At 46.6% G+C, this 14,793-nt stretch overlaps 1 non-coding gene across 1 annotated transcript; it reads right to left on the minus strand.

Annotated features, from left to right (window-relative positions):
* Window positions 1–10,259: 10,259 nt before the first annotated feature.
* LOC120973002 (small nucleolar RNA Z247) lies at window positions 10,260–10,398 on the minus strand. Its single transcript, XR_005767131.1, has one exon. It is a non-coding gene; the product is annotated as a small nucleolar RNA Z247 (small nucleolar RNA).
* Between the last annotated feature and the right edge of the window lie 4,395 nt (window positions 10,399–14,793).

Raw genomic sequence — 14,793 nt, forward strand, 5'->3', positions numbered from 1 at the left:
CGACAACCATATGGCTCCTGCCAGTTGCCGATAACTCGGTTACAAAACATGATCATCTCATACAATAAAATATAGCATCATGTCTTGACCATATCACATCACAACATGCCCTGCAAAAACAAGTTAGACGTCCTCTACTTTGTTGTTGCAAGTTTTACGTGGCTGCTACGGGCTTAGCAAGAACCGTTCTTACCTACACATCAAAACCACAACGATAGTTTGTCAAGTTGGTGCTGTTTTAACCTTCGCAAGGACCGGGCGTAGCCACACTCGGTTCAACTAAAGTGAGAGAGACAGACACCCGTCAGTCACCTTTAAGCAACGAGTGCTCCCAACGGTGAAACCAGTCTCGCGTAAGCGTACGCGTAATGTCGGTCCGGGCCGCTTCATCTCACAATACCGCTGAACCAAAATATGACATGCTGGTAAGCAGTATGACTTATATCGCCCACAACTCACTTGTGTTCTACTCGTGCATATAACATCAACGCATAAAACCAGGCTCGGATGCCACTGTTGGGGAACGTAGTAATTTCAAAAAAATTCCTACGAACACGCAGGATCATGGTGATGCATAGCAACGAGAGGGGAGAGTGTTGTCCACGTACCCTCGTAGACCGATAGCGGAAGCGTTAACACAACACGGTTGATGTAGTCGTACGTCTTCACGATCCGACCGATCAAGTACCGAACGTATGGCACCTCCGAGTTCAGCACACGTTCAGCTCGATGACGTCCCTCGAACTCCGATCCAGCCGAGTGTTGAGGGAGAGTTTCGTCAGCACGACGGCGTGGTGACGATGATGACGTTCTACGGACACAGGGCTTCGCCTAAGCACCGCTACGATATTATCGAGGTGTAATATGGTGGAGGGGGGCACCGCACACGGCTAAGAGATCTCAAGGATCAATTGTTGTGTCTCTGGGGTGCCCCCCTGCCCCCGTATATAAAGGAGCAAGGGGGGAGGCCAGCCGGCCCTTGTTGGCGCGCCAGGAGGAGGAGTCCTCCTCCTAGTAGGAGTAGGACTCCCCTCTTTCCTACTCCTACTAGGAGGGGGAAAGGAAGGGGGAGAGGGAGAAGGAAAGGGGGGCGCCGCCCCCCCTCTCCTAGTCCAATTCGGACCAGAGGGGGAGGGGCGCGCGGCCCCTCCTGGCTGCCCCTCTCTCTCTCCACTAAGGCCCATAAGGCCCATTACTTCTCCCGGGGGGGTTCCGGTAACCCTCTGGCACTCCGGTTTTCTCCGAAATCACCCAGAACACTTCCGATGTCCGAATATAGTCGTCCAATATATCAATCTTTATGTCTCGACCATTTCGAGACTCCTCGTCATGTCCGTGATCACATCCGGGACTCCGAACAACCTTCGGTACATCAAAACATATAAATTCATAATATAACTGTCATCGTAACGTTAAGCGTGCGGACCCTACGGGTTCGAGAACTATGTAGACATGACCGAGACACCTCTCCGGTCAATAACCAATAGCGGAACCTGGATGCTCATATTGGCTCCCACATATTCTACGAAGATCTTTATCGGTCAGACCGCATAACAACATACGTTGGTCCCTTTGTCATCGGTATGTGACTTGCCCGAGATTCGATCGTCGGTATCTCGATACCTAGTTCAATCTCGTTACCGGCAAGTCTCTTTACTCGTTCCATAATACATCATCCCGCAACTAACTCATTAGTCACAATGCTTGCAAGGCTTATAGTGATGTGTATTACTGAGTGGGCCCAGAGATACCTCTCCGACAATCGGAGTGACAAATCCTAATCTCGAAATACGCCAACCCAACAAGTACCTTTGGAAGCACCTGTAGAGCACCTTTATAATCACCCAGTTACGTTGTGACGTTTGGTAGCACACAAAGTGTTCCTCCGGTAAACGGGAGTTGCATAATCTCATAGTCATAGGAACATGTATAAGTCATGAAGAAAGCAATAGCAACATACTAAACGATCGAGTGCTAAGCTAACGGAATGGGTCAAGTCAATCACGTCATTCTCCTAATGAGGTGATCCCGTTAATCAAATGACAACTCATGTCTATGGCTAGGAAACACAACCATCTTTGATCAACGAGCTAGTCAAGTAGAGGCATACTAGTGACACTCTGTTTGTCTATGTATTCACACATGTATTATGTTTCCGGTTAATACAATTCTAGCATGAATAATAAACATTTATCATGATATAAGGAAATAAATAATAACTTTATTATTGCCTCTAGGGCATATTTCCTTCACTTTAATCCTTTACTCATAGTACCTCTAAGATATCTCAAAATCCTCTTCACTTCAGTCCAATGCTGAAGAGTAGGAGCATGCAAGAATTGGCACACCTTGTTGACAGGAAAACATATGTCAGGCCTTGTAAGTGTCAAGTACTGTAAAGCACCTACCACACTTCTGTAGTTTGTAGCTGCCTCGGCTCCCAAGGACTCCGCTTCTTCCTTGGAAAGTTTTTCAGTAGTTGAAAGTGGCATATTTGAAATTTTACAATTCATCATACCTGACCTTTTTAATATATCTGACACATATTTTTCTTGAGTTAAGACTATCCCATCAGTTACCTTTTTCACTTCTATTCCCAAGAAATAGTGCAAGGTCTTTTAGAGCAAAGTCTCTCTTAAGATCCTCCAACAATGCACTGATTGCATCTTGTGATGAGCTGGCCACAATAATATCATCAACATATACCAACATAAAGATGATTATTTTTTCCTTCTTATAGAAGAAAAGTGACGTGTCAGCCTTTGAAGGTCGAAAACCAAGCCTCTGAAGTTTATCACTTAACCTAGAATACCATGCTCTAGGTACTTGTTTTAGACCATATAATGCCTTGTCAAGTTTGCACACATAATTATACTTGTCTTTTACCTCATACCCAGGTGGCTGTCTCATGTAGACTTCCTCCTCTAGAACGCCATGAAGAACGCATTCTGCACATCCAATTGACGAAGGCTCCAACCATTTGATACTGCAATAGAGAGAACAAGTCTGATAGTAGCTGCTTTAACAACTGGACTAAACGTGTCCTCATAATCAATGCCGTATCGTTGCTTAAAGCCCTTTGCTACTAATCTAGCCTTGTATCTGTCTATTTCTCTACTAGCCTTTCTTTTGACTCGATAAACCCATTTACAATCAATTATATTTCTGCCTCTTGCTGGAGCAACTAAGTGCCATGTTTTGTTTCTAATAAGAGCATTATATTCTTCATCCATAGCATTTTTCCAATTTTTATCCTCAAAAGTCTCAGTCAAATTCCCTGGCTCACCTGTAACAGCTAGACCACCAAAACGCATATTAGTATACCTGACCGTGCCATCTGTCCAAACCTTTGGCTTCAAAACCCCATGTTGTGATCTGGTTCTTATCGGCACAGACACTGTGATGAGGACATGACTACCTTGGATACGACCAAAAATATTGCATACATGCATATTTGTCAGGTGATTTCTAGTGCAAACTATTCAATAATCTATTTATGTTATCCAGAACAAAAATACTTCACACACTTTTGTGTTTTGTCTAATTGCAGGTGTATGGGACATTTGTACAATCCACATATGAAGATAGGGCAAAAGGAGAAGTTTAGGTTCTGTTCAAAAAGTCCTCTCACGTCACTTTTGGGCCAAGAGAAGATAGAGTCCAAGTCTCTCACGTTCTGGATTCAGATTCGGACTGCACAGACATACCTGACTCAAAACGCCAACAACTTTTTCATACGGACTCCGAATTGGGTGATTCTTTTTTTGTTGGAAACTAGATTTCGTGCTCTTTCCAACCCAATTGGATTCACCTTTAAATTCGTCCGGAGCATTGAGTTATGGTCGAAACAATCTGACGTTGCACCAGAATCCGAGTCAAACTACAAGTACAAAGGTGTTGCATCACCTCCACTTGGGCCCATGAGCCTTATACGACCTAGGGTTGGTTTTAGGCTGCCTTGGGACGTCCTCCCACCTCCTTGGCCGCCACCCCTTGCTCCTATATAAGTAGATCCATCTAGTAGCTTTTTCCTTGGGATTTGTTTAGTTAAAAGTTAGCCATTGCAACTTCGTGTACTTCGTTTGTGTCCAACGACCAGACCAAGACCGCTTACGGATCCCCACCACTATCAATACTTCATATATATTCGCAATATTCAGATTGCATTATCATATTCTTGCTCGTTCTTCGATTGCTTGCAGGAATAGACCTTCGTGGTCAGGCTGATCGTGCTTCCGGCATCGTCAGTAACCTCAAGAGATTGGTTTAGCGATTGATAAGGCGCAACGTCGTGCACGTTTATAGTCGGATCGTCAAAGTCGTCTCCACCAAATCGATAGTTATCATCTCATCGAAAGATCGGGACACCTTTGCCTCTATCAAGTGGTATCAGATTTCCAGGTTGCTCAGTGAGATTTTACAGTTTTTCGTAGTTTAGATCGAATCTGTTCTTCATACCTACAGTCCACCAAAAAGCCACAAAAAAAATTCCACCATCCAAAGTGTGGTAGGTTGTTCACATTAGTCACGTCGCCGCTGCATCATTATCCCTTCTGCTGTCCACCACACCATCCATGAAATTCCACCATGTGCTACCCATAGTTCATTGTCACAATCATAGTTGAGGCCGTTCACATCTTCGCTTGATCCAATCTGCATCTTATCTAGTTTGTCTTGGAAAGAGGGAGAGAAAAAAAAAGACAGAGAAAAAAAAGAGAGAAAAAAAAAGAAAAAGAAGTCAGAAAAAAAAGAGAAAGAAAACAAGTGTGAGGAAAAAAAGAGAGAAGAAAAAAAACAAAATTCGGATCTATCTAGACTCAATCTCGTAGTTGAATTCGGATTGGAATCTGTTTTGTGCACTGTTAGTAAAACAGGCATACCTTCCTCATACGAAGTCCGTTTTGACTCCGCGAGTACTCAAATGAAAGCTAGCGACGAGCCGCAACTAAATAGTTGCAGAGACTAGTTCAATATTTGACACCTCAAAATCGTCTTCTAAATAGGTCTTTTTGCCCTCCGAAGTTCGCGGACACAGCTTATTCCAGTTTTTCAAGCCAGTTTCAGAATTCTTTCACTCCTCATATCAACTTGGAATTGAGTGATTCTTTTTGCATTGGAAAGCTTGAGTTAGTAGCATTCTTTGAAAAAAATTATCAGAAAATTGGCACAAACTTTTCAAGAGGAAAGTTGGAGAGAGTTGTTGTATATCCTGCTTGGCAGTTGTTTTTCATCATTATCTTTACTGCCGTTGTGATCTTCACTTATATCTTGCTATCCAGAGCTACTTAGTATCCTTCATTGATGCTAGTTGTGCTACGCCGTGACCTCATTAGTGTTCTAGGCTCGCGTCTCTAGTCCGGTCTAGCCTAGGACCAGCACAGTACCGTCGTTGAGCGTTTATTCAACATTGCATCTCTGAATTGATTATTGCTAATATTTTGCTACCATATATAGCCAACCCAGCTCCACATATTTCTACACCGTGTATACGTACGTTCCCCTGGCAATCGCTTTACTCAATCTTTGGAGTTATTTGACACCGCTGGTTGCCTGTCACCACCTGCTGCTTGGTAAGAACTTGTAAGATATTGATATTTGCTTTACTGTGAGCGCTTTACCACCACATCCTAGTAGTTCATAGGAACATTATTCTTGAATTTTGTTTCTTGTTTCTACTAATCATGACAGGATCTAGAGTCAATTCATGGGGTTTGTCGATCGTGGGAGATGTGCCATCACCTATGCAAATACCACAACCGTCACGAGAGGTGCACAAACATCCAAATGCACATGATCAGGTTAATGTTTCTATACCACCATTTAATGGCCGTTTTAGACCTGCTTTATATATTGAATGGGAGTTTGACCTAAATAATATATTTGCTTCCAATAATTTTGATGTACGTAAAAAAGTTAAGGTTGCGGTTGGTTCTTTCACTGGTTATGCTGTAGTTTGGTGGAGTGAATATTGTCGGTTACACCCTAATGATATACCTACTACTTGGGATGATTTGAAACTTGCCATGCGACATACATTCGTTCCCGCTTATTATACTCGTGACATGATTACAAAGTTGCAACATTTAAAACAAGGTAGTGACACCGTAACGAAATATTATGATACTTTACAAACTACCTTGCTGCATTCCTCTTTAGAAGAAAGTGAAGAAGATTTTATGGATAGATTTTGGGGAGGATTAAATCGTGACATTCAGGAGATACTAATACATGAAGAGTGTTATCCTATGGACCATTTGTTTCATCTTGCTTGCAAAGCGGAACAGGAAATAAAACGACGTGTTGCGCACAAGGAGAACAAGCGCAAGATGCACATTCCAAGAGTTGATACGGTTGTCCCTTCAACTACTAAGCATACTATGACAACCACATCCGTTGTTGTGAGGACTACATCACCTCCACCATGTGACACATCATCACCGAGAGTGCCTACCTCATCTGAGTTGATCATAAGAGGTAATGACAAAGGTACTAATCTTCCACTTCCACATGAGTATGATGAATGTCTTGTCAATTTAAGTGCACCATGCGGTGAGCTACCCACTACTTTGATCACACCAGCTACCTTAGAGGACTATGTTGATGATTTGACTTTGCCATGTGATCAAACAATTTTGAGTGAGCCCATTGAATTAACTATCGATGCAAAAGAATCAAGTGAATCAGGGAATAAATCAGATTTGGATCAAATATGTTTGAAAATAATTGTGCCAATGTTTAATCATTTTGATATGACCTCTAATCTTGGTGATGGTTCATCAATGTTGGGATGGTTTAATGATGAATATTGTCAATCTTTTCATATGAATAAGAGCTTCACTTATATGTGCAAACTGAGTTGCAATACTTTCATGCCTTCTACTTCTTGTGATAATATTTTGGCTTTATATTTTATTAACAATGAAAGTTACTCATGTATACATGTGTCATATGTGCAAAATCCACGGGAAGTAAAAATGGATGACATATACATATACAACATGTACACCTTGTCTCTTTTGTTAGCCACATTTCAGATTAAGCAACGCCGAGGACGGCTTTGTTTTCAAGAAGGGGAGGATGATGAGGACATGACTACCTTGGATACGACCAAAAATATTGCATACATGCATATTTGTCAGGTGATTTCTAGTGCAAACTATTCAATAATCTATTTATGTTATCCAGAACAAAAATACTTCACACACTTTTGTGTTTTGTCTAATTGCAGGTGTATGGGACATTTGTACAATCCACATATGAAGATAAGGCAAAAGGAGAAGTTTAGGTTCTGTTCAAAAAGTCCTCTCACGTTACTTTTGGGCCAAGAGAAAATAGAGTCCAAGTCTCTCACGTTCTGGATTCAGATTCGGACTGCACAGACATACCTGACTCAAAACGCCAACAACTTTTTCATACGGACTCCGAATTGGGTGATTATTTTTTTGTTGGAAACTAGATTTCGTGCTCTTTCCAACCCAATTGGATTCACCTTTAAATTCGTCCGGAGCATTGAGTTATGGTCGAAACAATCTGACGTTGCACCAGAATCCGAGTCAAACTACAAGTCCAAAGGTGTTGCATCACCTCCACTTGGGCCCATGAGCCTTGTACGACCTAGGGTTGGTTTTAGGCTGCCTTGGGACGTCCTCCCACCTCCTTGGCCGCCACCCCTTGCTCCTATATAAGTAGATCCATCTAGTAGCTTTTTCCTTGGGATTTGTTTAGTTAAAAGTTAGCCATTGCAACTTCGTGTACTTCGTTTGTGTCCAACGACCCCCGCTTACGGATCCCCACCACTATCAATACTTCATATATATTCGCAATATTCAGATTGCATTATCATATTCTTGCTCGTTCTTCGATTGCTTGCAGGAATAGACCTTCGTGGTCAGGCTGATCGTGCTTCCGGCATCGTCAGTAACCTCAGGAGATTGGTTTAGCGATTGATAAGGCGCAACATCGTGCACGTTTGTAGTCGGATCGTCAAAGTCGTCTCCACCAAATCGATAGTTATCATCTCATCGAAAGATCGGGACACCTTTGCCTCTATCACACTGCAGCAGAGGGCCGCTGCACAGAAGATCCAGCGGGATCCGGCGCGGCAGACAATCCAGCGGCACCTGAACCGAGGTTGATTTCCTCGGAGCCGGAGCCAGTTGCTCGTTGGGCCACTTGGCGAGGCCCAGGGGAATCGCCAGACGACGCGGAGAGGCTCCTGGCCTGGCGCGTGAGTGCGGCTGGCCCACCTGCACCGCTGGGCCCGCCGTGTGTTGTCGTTGCCTCGCCCGCTGGGCCGTGGGGGGACGCGTGGTCGTCCGCTGCTGGCCCGCCTGACCCCGAGGCGGGTGCGCTGCCACTTCCTGGCGTGGCAGGCGAGGGCGAATCCTCACCGGGATCGCCGCTGTCAGCTCCTGGCGCAACACCTGGATCAGCCTCGTGCTCCGCGCTTGTCCTTTGCTGCTGCATAAAATCACAGTGCACAACCGAATTTCCTCCAAAATTTATAGCAGAATTTTCATGAGAATTACCCAAGTGATCATTAGCTATATGTTCGTCCCCATGATCAAGAGGTAAAGAGGAGGAATTTTCAGAGAGGAGAAGGACTTCGGATCTGATGAGTGCACCGGCATTGGGATTTAACTTGGCAAAGGGAAACACCGTTTCATCGAACACAACGTCACGAGAAATATAAACACGTCCAGCAGTTATGTCTAGACACTTGGAACCTTTGTGAAGGTTACTGTAGCCAAGGAATACGCATTGTTTGGAGCGGAATTCAAGCTTGCGAGCATTGAAAGGGCGGAGGTTGGGCCAACATGCGCACCCAAAGGTACGAAAGGCATGATAGTTAGGTGTCTCATGGAATAATTTTTCTAGTGGAGTTTCAAGATTGATCACCTTACTTGGCGTACGATTGATCAAGTACGTGGCAGCTATGAATGCCTCATCCCAAAATTTGAGGGGCATAGACGCATGAGCTAACAATGAGAGGCCAACCTCGACAATGTGACGATGCTTTCTTTCGGCGGAGCCGTTCTGCTGATGAGCATGCGGGCAGGAAACATGATGTGTGATGCCAACTTGGCGAAAAAAGGAATTTAACCTTTCATACTCACCACCCCAGTCGGTTTGCATGGTGATGATTTTTTGATCAAAAAGTCTTTCTACAAGTGCTTGGAACTCATGAAACACTTTAAAGACTTCTGACCTATGTTTAAGAAGAAATATCCACATAAATTTACTGAAATCATCAATAAAGCTCACATAATAATTCTTTTTATTGATTGAATCACGGGCAGGCCCCCATAGATCAGAATAAATAAGCTCTAAAGGAGCACTCGAAGAACTACTAGATTGTGGATAGGGAAGTTGGTGACTTTTGCCTTGTTGGCATGCATCACACACCCCCTCTTTATTCAACTCATGAACTGAAAAGGGAATTTTGTTCTTGCTAAGAACATGATGAACAATTTTCAAAGACGGATGACCTAATCGATCGTGCCACCTCGACGGAGAAATCTTGGTGGCGCCAAAAGCATGCATGCCCGGGCCTAAAGAAGCTGATGATAGGGGGTAGAGGCCGGCTCTACACCTGCCGTGGAGGAGGGTGCTCCTCGTTGCCTTGTCCTTAATGAAGAAGAAACGAGGGTGAGTTTCAAGAAACACATGATTATCTTGAGATAGACGATGAGCAGAAACAAGATTTTTTGTGGCTTTAGGTGAATAAAGGACATCTTTTAGATGAAGATTACGAGTGGGAGTACAAACATATGCTTGACCAATATGAGTAATTTTCATACCTGCTCCGTTGGGCATGTTCACTTGATCATGGCCGTTGTACCTCTCCCTCATGGTGAGCTTGTCGAGCTCTCCGCTGATGTGATCTGTGGCGCCTGTGTTGACGTACCAGTTGGTGTCGACGCCGTAGGAGGAGTTGGACACGGCGCTCGCGCTTTTCTCCTTGGTGAACGCGATGTCGAAGCGCCTGTAGCACTCGATGGCAGTGTGGTTGGGCTTTTTGCAGATCTGGCAAAACACCTCAGGGAGCTCATCTCGTCCCCCGCCTCCTTGGCCACGCCCACCGTGGCCGTTTCCGCGGCCGCCATTGCCTCCATTGCCACGGCCACCACCGTGGCCACGGCCGCCACCGTTCTTGCCGCGGCCTCCACCGCGAGGGAAGCCACCGCGACCGCCACGGGAAGCGGCGTTCGCGGAAGAGTGGGACGACGAGTTGCCACCCTCGAACATGGCGAGGCGGCTCTCGAAGCTGATGAGTTGGGCGTAGAACTCGTTGGGCTTGATGGGGACGGTTCTGGCGCAGATGGAGGAGACGAACGACATGTAGTCGAAATCCAAGCCAGCAAGGATATACGACACCATATCATCGTCCGTGAGCGGCTTGCCGATGGCAGCCATCTCATCGCCGAGGGCCTTCATGCGGCCAAGATACTCAGCAATGGTGGAGTTCCCCTTCTTGGTGGTGGAGAGGGCGATCCTCGTATTGACGATGGTCACCTGCGTCTGGGAGATGAAGATCTCTGTGATTGCAGTCCATGCTGCTGACGCCGTGGTGCACGTTGCGATCTGAACCATCACAGGGGGTGAGATGGAATTGAAAAGAAAGCTCAGAACCTGAGAGTCTCGGGCCCTGTCGATCTCATATGCCGGGTTCGGCACGTCGGTGACCTTGCCGTCTTTGTCAGACAGCTTGGCCGCCGGTACCTCCCTCTCTGGATCGAGGTAGGTGACCAGCTGAGCGCCACGGATCGTGGCCATAGCCTGCGCGCGCCAGACGTGCATGACTCCGTGGCATAGGCTGTGGTGGAGCTTGAGGACGACATGGCGGCGCAAGGGGATCGGCGGCGCAGGGGATATGCTTTAGAGGAGAATGGCTCTGATACCATGTAAAGTTTGCGTTAAGCGTATGCTTCAGCAGGGACGCGTTGCATGTTACTTATAGGCACAAAGATTACAGGGTTTAGGTAGTTAGGTTGTTGTAGGATTGATCTCCAAGTCATAATCTATACAAAGGATAGAGATCAACCTAAACATATCCTAACTACCTGAGTACAAAACACACGCGCCCACACATGTATACGGTTTATACTTACACCGTATACATCCTACGGTACATACTTTAACAGTATGCATGGTACCAAGACAAATTGCAATGGAATGCAACTTTGTCTGGACGAGTTGGTGCAAAGTTCCGCGCCTTCTCTCATGCAATGGTGCTAGTGGTGCCAAGTTCCTAAGGCCGTGTTTGGTTGCCTGGGCAGCTTTTGCCCTGCACCGCACGGGAGATACTGGGTGAGCGTAGCCTGGATGAGCCGATGCACGGACAACTGAGATGAGTGTTTGGTGAATTTGTATGATATGGTGTATGAGCTACATGTTCTTCCAAATTGGGCTGGAATCGGTGAGGAACATGGAGCACGCGCCAGCACGGAGAAGTACGGGGAAGTTGGCGTCAAGGAGTTGGGAGCTTCGAGGTGGGAGTGAGGGCCGGCGGCGGACGCTGTGGAAGGGGAGCTCACCTCACCACGTGTGGCGGCGGCGAGGAAGATGGGGATCTTGAAGGTGGGCGTGAGGGCCGGTGGCGGAGGATGGGGAGGTGGGCGTGAGGGTCGGTGGCGGAGGATGTGGAGGTGGGCGGGGAGCGGCAGCGGCGCCACGGGCAGAAGCACGGACGGGATGTGCAGCGTGGTGAGGAGCGCGCTCGTGCGGCCGGAGAGCAGCGCGGATGCCGAGGACAGGCGTCAGACGGGGCGCGGTTGGCTTCGGAGGGTGCAGAGGAGGGCGGCGGCGGCGCTTGATGGAAGGCGAACAGAGATGGCAGCGGTGCTTGACGAGATGCTCTGGCGGAGCGGCGGCGGCGCTTGGTCTGGACGTGAGATGGAAGGAGGGAGATGGGGAAAAGCCAACGACCGAGCCTGCACGCGAGAAACGCGAGAAACGCGCGTTTCCGCTCAGCCAGGTTGCGAGGCCGTTTTTGCGTCGGGTCAGGCCCAGTTAAGCATGCAGGGTACCAAACATCCGGTATTTGCACGGCGGATGCGAGCCAGATGCCATACGAGAAACCAAACACGCCCTAACAAACTTGGATTTGCATCTGGCTGGGCCAGGTCCTAGTCATTAGTTAGAAAGCGTTTGCTTGCTTGGTTGTGTGTTGCGTGTGTACGTGGTTGCGCGAGTGAGCGCGAGACGTAGGAGCCAACACCTATCGTAGCGACAAAAAGGCCGCCGCCAGGAGTGAGTGCGAAAATGTCTGTTTGGTTCTATGCCTAATCATGCCACACTTTGCCATATAATATTGTCACACTTGCCTAAGGTTAGTTCTTTAAAATGAGGAGCTATTTGGTTTGCGACTAATTTTGTCAAAGGTTGCCGCACCTAAGGTTAAGGCAAGTTTAACCAACTTAGGTGAGTGTTTGGTTCAAGCCGCACCTTAGGCAAGCTACACTAGGGCCCCGCATGGCATACACATAAAAAGTGTGGCAGGATTCCCTTAGGCTTGCCAACTTGTAGCTCTTATTTTGATTAACTAACCTTAGGCAAGCTCGGCAAAAATGTGTGGCAATGCAAGGCCTAGAACCAAACAGCCCCTGAGAGCCACAAGTTGGCAAGCCTAAGGAAATCTTGCCACACTTTTTGAGTGTATGTGATGTGGGACCCTAGTGTGGCTTGCCTAAGGTATGGCTTGAACCAAACACTCACCCAAGTTGGTCAAACTTGCCTAAACGTTAGGTGTGGCAACCCTAGGCAAACTTTAGTCTCAAACTTTAGGTGTTGGCCCTGCCACGAGCCCGTTCCACCCAACCACCGGTGCATTTTCATGTGCACTCGAAAGGCTGCAGCTCGCTAGGTGCCGTTGTTGAAAGATGCTAGCTAGCTGCAGCGCGTGAAACCGTGAGAGTGGACCATACATCCTACTACAGCGTCAGCGTAGAGTATATCCGGCTCCAGCGGCAGGCAGCACATGCACACCTACCTCCTCATCAGTCCTGTGATCATCGCTGGGACTGGATAACTGGAGCTGGAGCACCACCACAGTCCACACACACCAGCGGCAGCTAGAGTGGAGGTAGAGCTACAAAAGGGGGCACTGCAGGGGACCAGAAAGTTTTTTTGAGAGAGATCGATTTGGGCAGCAGGGGAAAGCGCTTTGATGCAGCATTTACATTTAGTACTACGTAGCGTAGGGCATAGGATTGCCATTAAGGTGCGATGTGGTGATCTGTCTGTTTGTTCATCTAGCTAGACTCAGACTAGTGGAATCAATCTCCTTGCCCTGTCCCGGTGTCCCACCACCACCATCCAATGTTTCTTCCACTCCACTACCTGGATGGATCTTCTGGCCCTGCCCCTCACAATATCTATCTTCCTTTTTCTTAAGACTGGAGATGGCCTTTCTATGCACACGCATGATTGATTGAGATTATCATCTCTTCTTGTTTGGGCACTCAGCCAGTGTCGTTCATGCCAGCCAGCACCTCATAATTCAGTGCTCATACAAGCTCTACCAAGCTAGCTACCTACCTCATAGTACACTAGTACACTTGAGAGATCTTGATTGATGCTACAATCATACTCCAATTACAACCGCTGATGGATACACATTGTGAAAAACGGCAGGGAACAGAACCGATCGGGCCAGGGCAACAAAGAAGGGCAAAACATAGCTCATGTTAAGCTGCTAGTCCAAACTACTAGGCCCAGTCAACACGAGGGGATGCATGTTACTTCTACCCAGAGCAACGCGCGTTGGTAACAACATGTTGTTCGGTCAACAACACGAGGGTGCATGTTACTTCCACACATTTTTAAGCCGAGAACAAACTGAAGCTCTACTCTCTTACGTACGTACATCACTTGGTTAAGTGCACTACACAGCCAAGAAACACAACAACAACAGAATCTCAGCAGCATATTACCAGGTTTTAACAAGAACAAAAACTCAATGCCAGGACGAGAGCCACACAGGCGGCGTATCCCATTCATCTAATAGCCCTTTTTTTTTGGAAACGCAGGCAAAAGCTTTGCCTCATCTCATTAATTAAGAAGTAAGACATAGTTTTAAAGGTTATAGGACCACCCAGGTCCGAGAAAAAACTGGGATCACTCTTCTGGAATTTAGTTTCCCAACAATCTAGCCCCGGCGGTAACCCAAGTCTTCACCTCATACTTAATCGTCGCGACCACCCTAGAAGGAAGTGATGCTTTGGAGCGGAAGACCCTAGCGTTCCTTTCGTTCCAAATTTCCTAGCATATGAGCATCTGCACAGAGTTGTTGGCCTTCCTGGAGTTCCTTTGCATGCCATCATTTGAGGTCTACCATTGCTTGATAGTCTGGAGATTACTCCAGCACAGAGTCGCCCATTGTATTCCTAACCAGTCGAAGACCATGTTCCAAACTCTAAGAGTGTAAGGACATTTGAACATGAGATGAGCAGTAGATTCCGGTTCCCTTTTGCAGAGTTGGCAAAGACCGCAGTTTAGCCATCCTCTGCGAAGCAATCTGTGTGCCGTCCGTAATCTATCTTGAAGAATGAGCCAAGAAAAGAAGAATGAGCCAAGAATAGCCCATATAGTTGCTAGGTTTATGGGATCAACAAGCAAGCAAGCTCACGTGTACAATGTATGATTTCAGAGCACTAGAAAATCCTACGTACAACCAACCAAAACAATTGAGGTGTCACTGTCACACAGATAGACACAAACAACCAAGGAAAAATCCTCCCTCTGATTGCATGGCTTTAATTTGCACCAGGCATTGAAAAATCCTCCCTCTGA

Source organism: Aegilops tauschii, chromosome 1 (genome assembly GCF_002575655.3).
Source record: "Aegilops tauschii subsp. strangulata cultivar AL8/78 chromosome 1, Aet v6.0, whole genome shotgun sequence".
NCBI classification, from domain to species: domain Eukaryota; kingdom Viridiplantae; phylum Streptophyta; class Magnoliopsida; order Poales; family Poaceae; genus Aegilops; species Aegilops tauschii.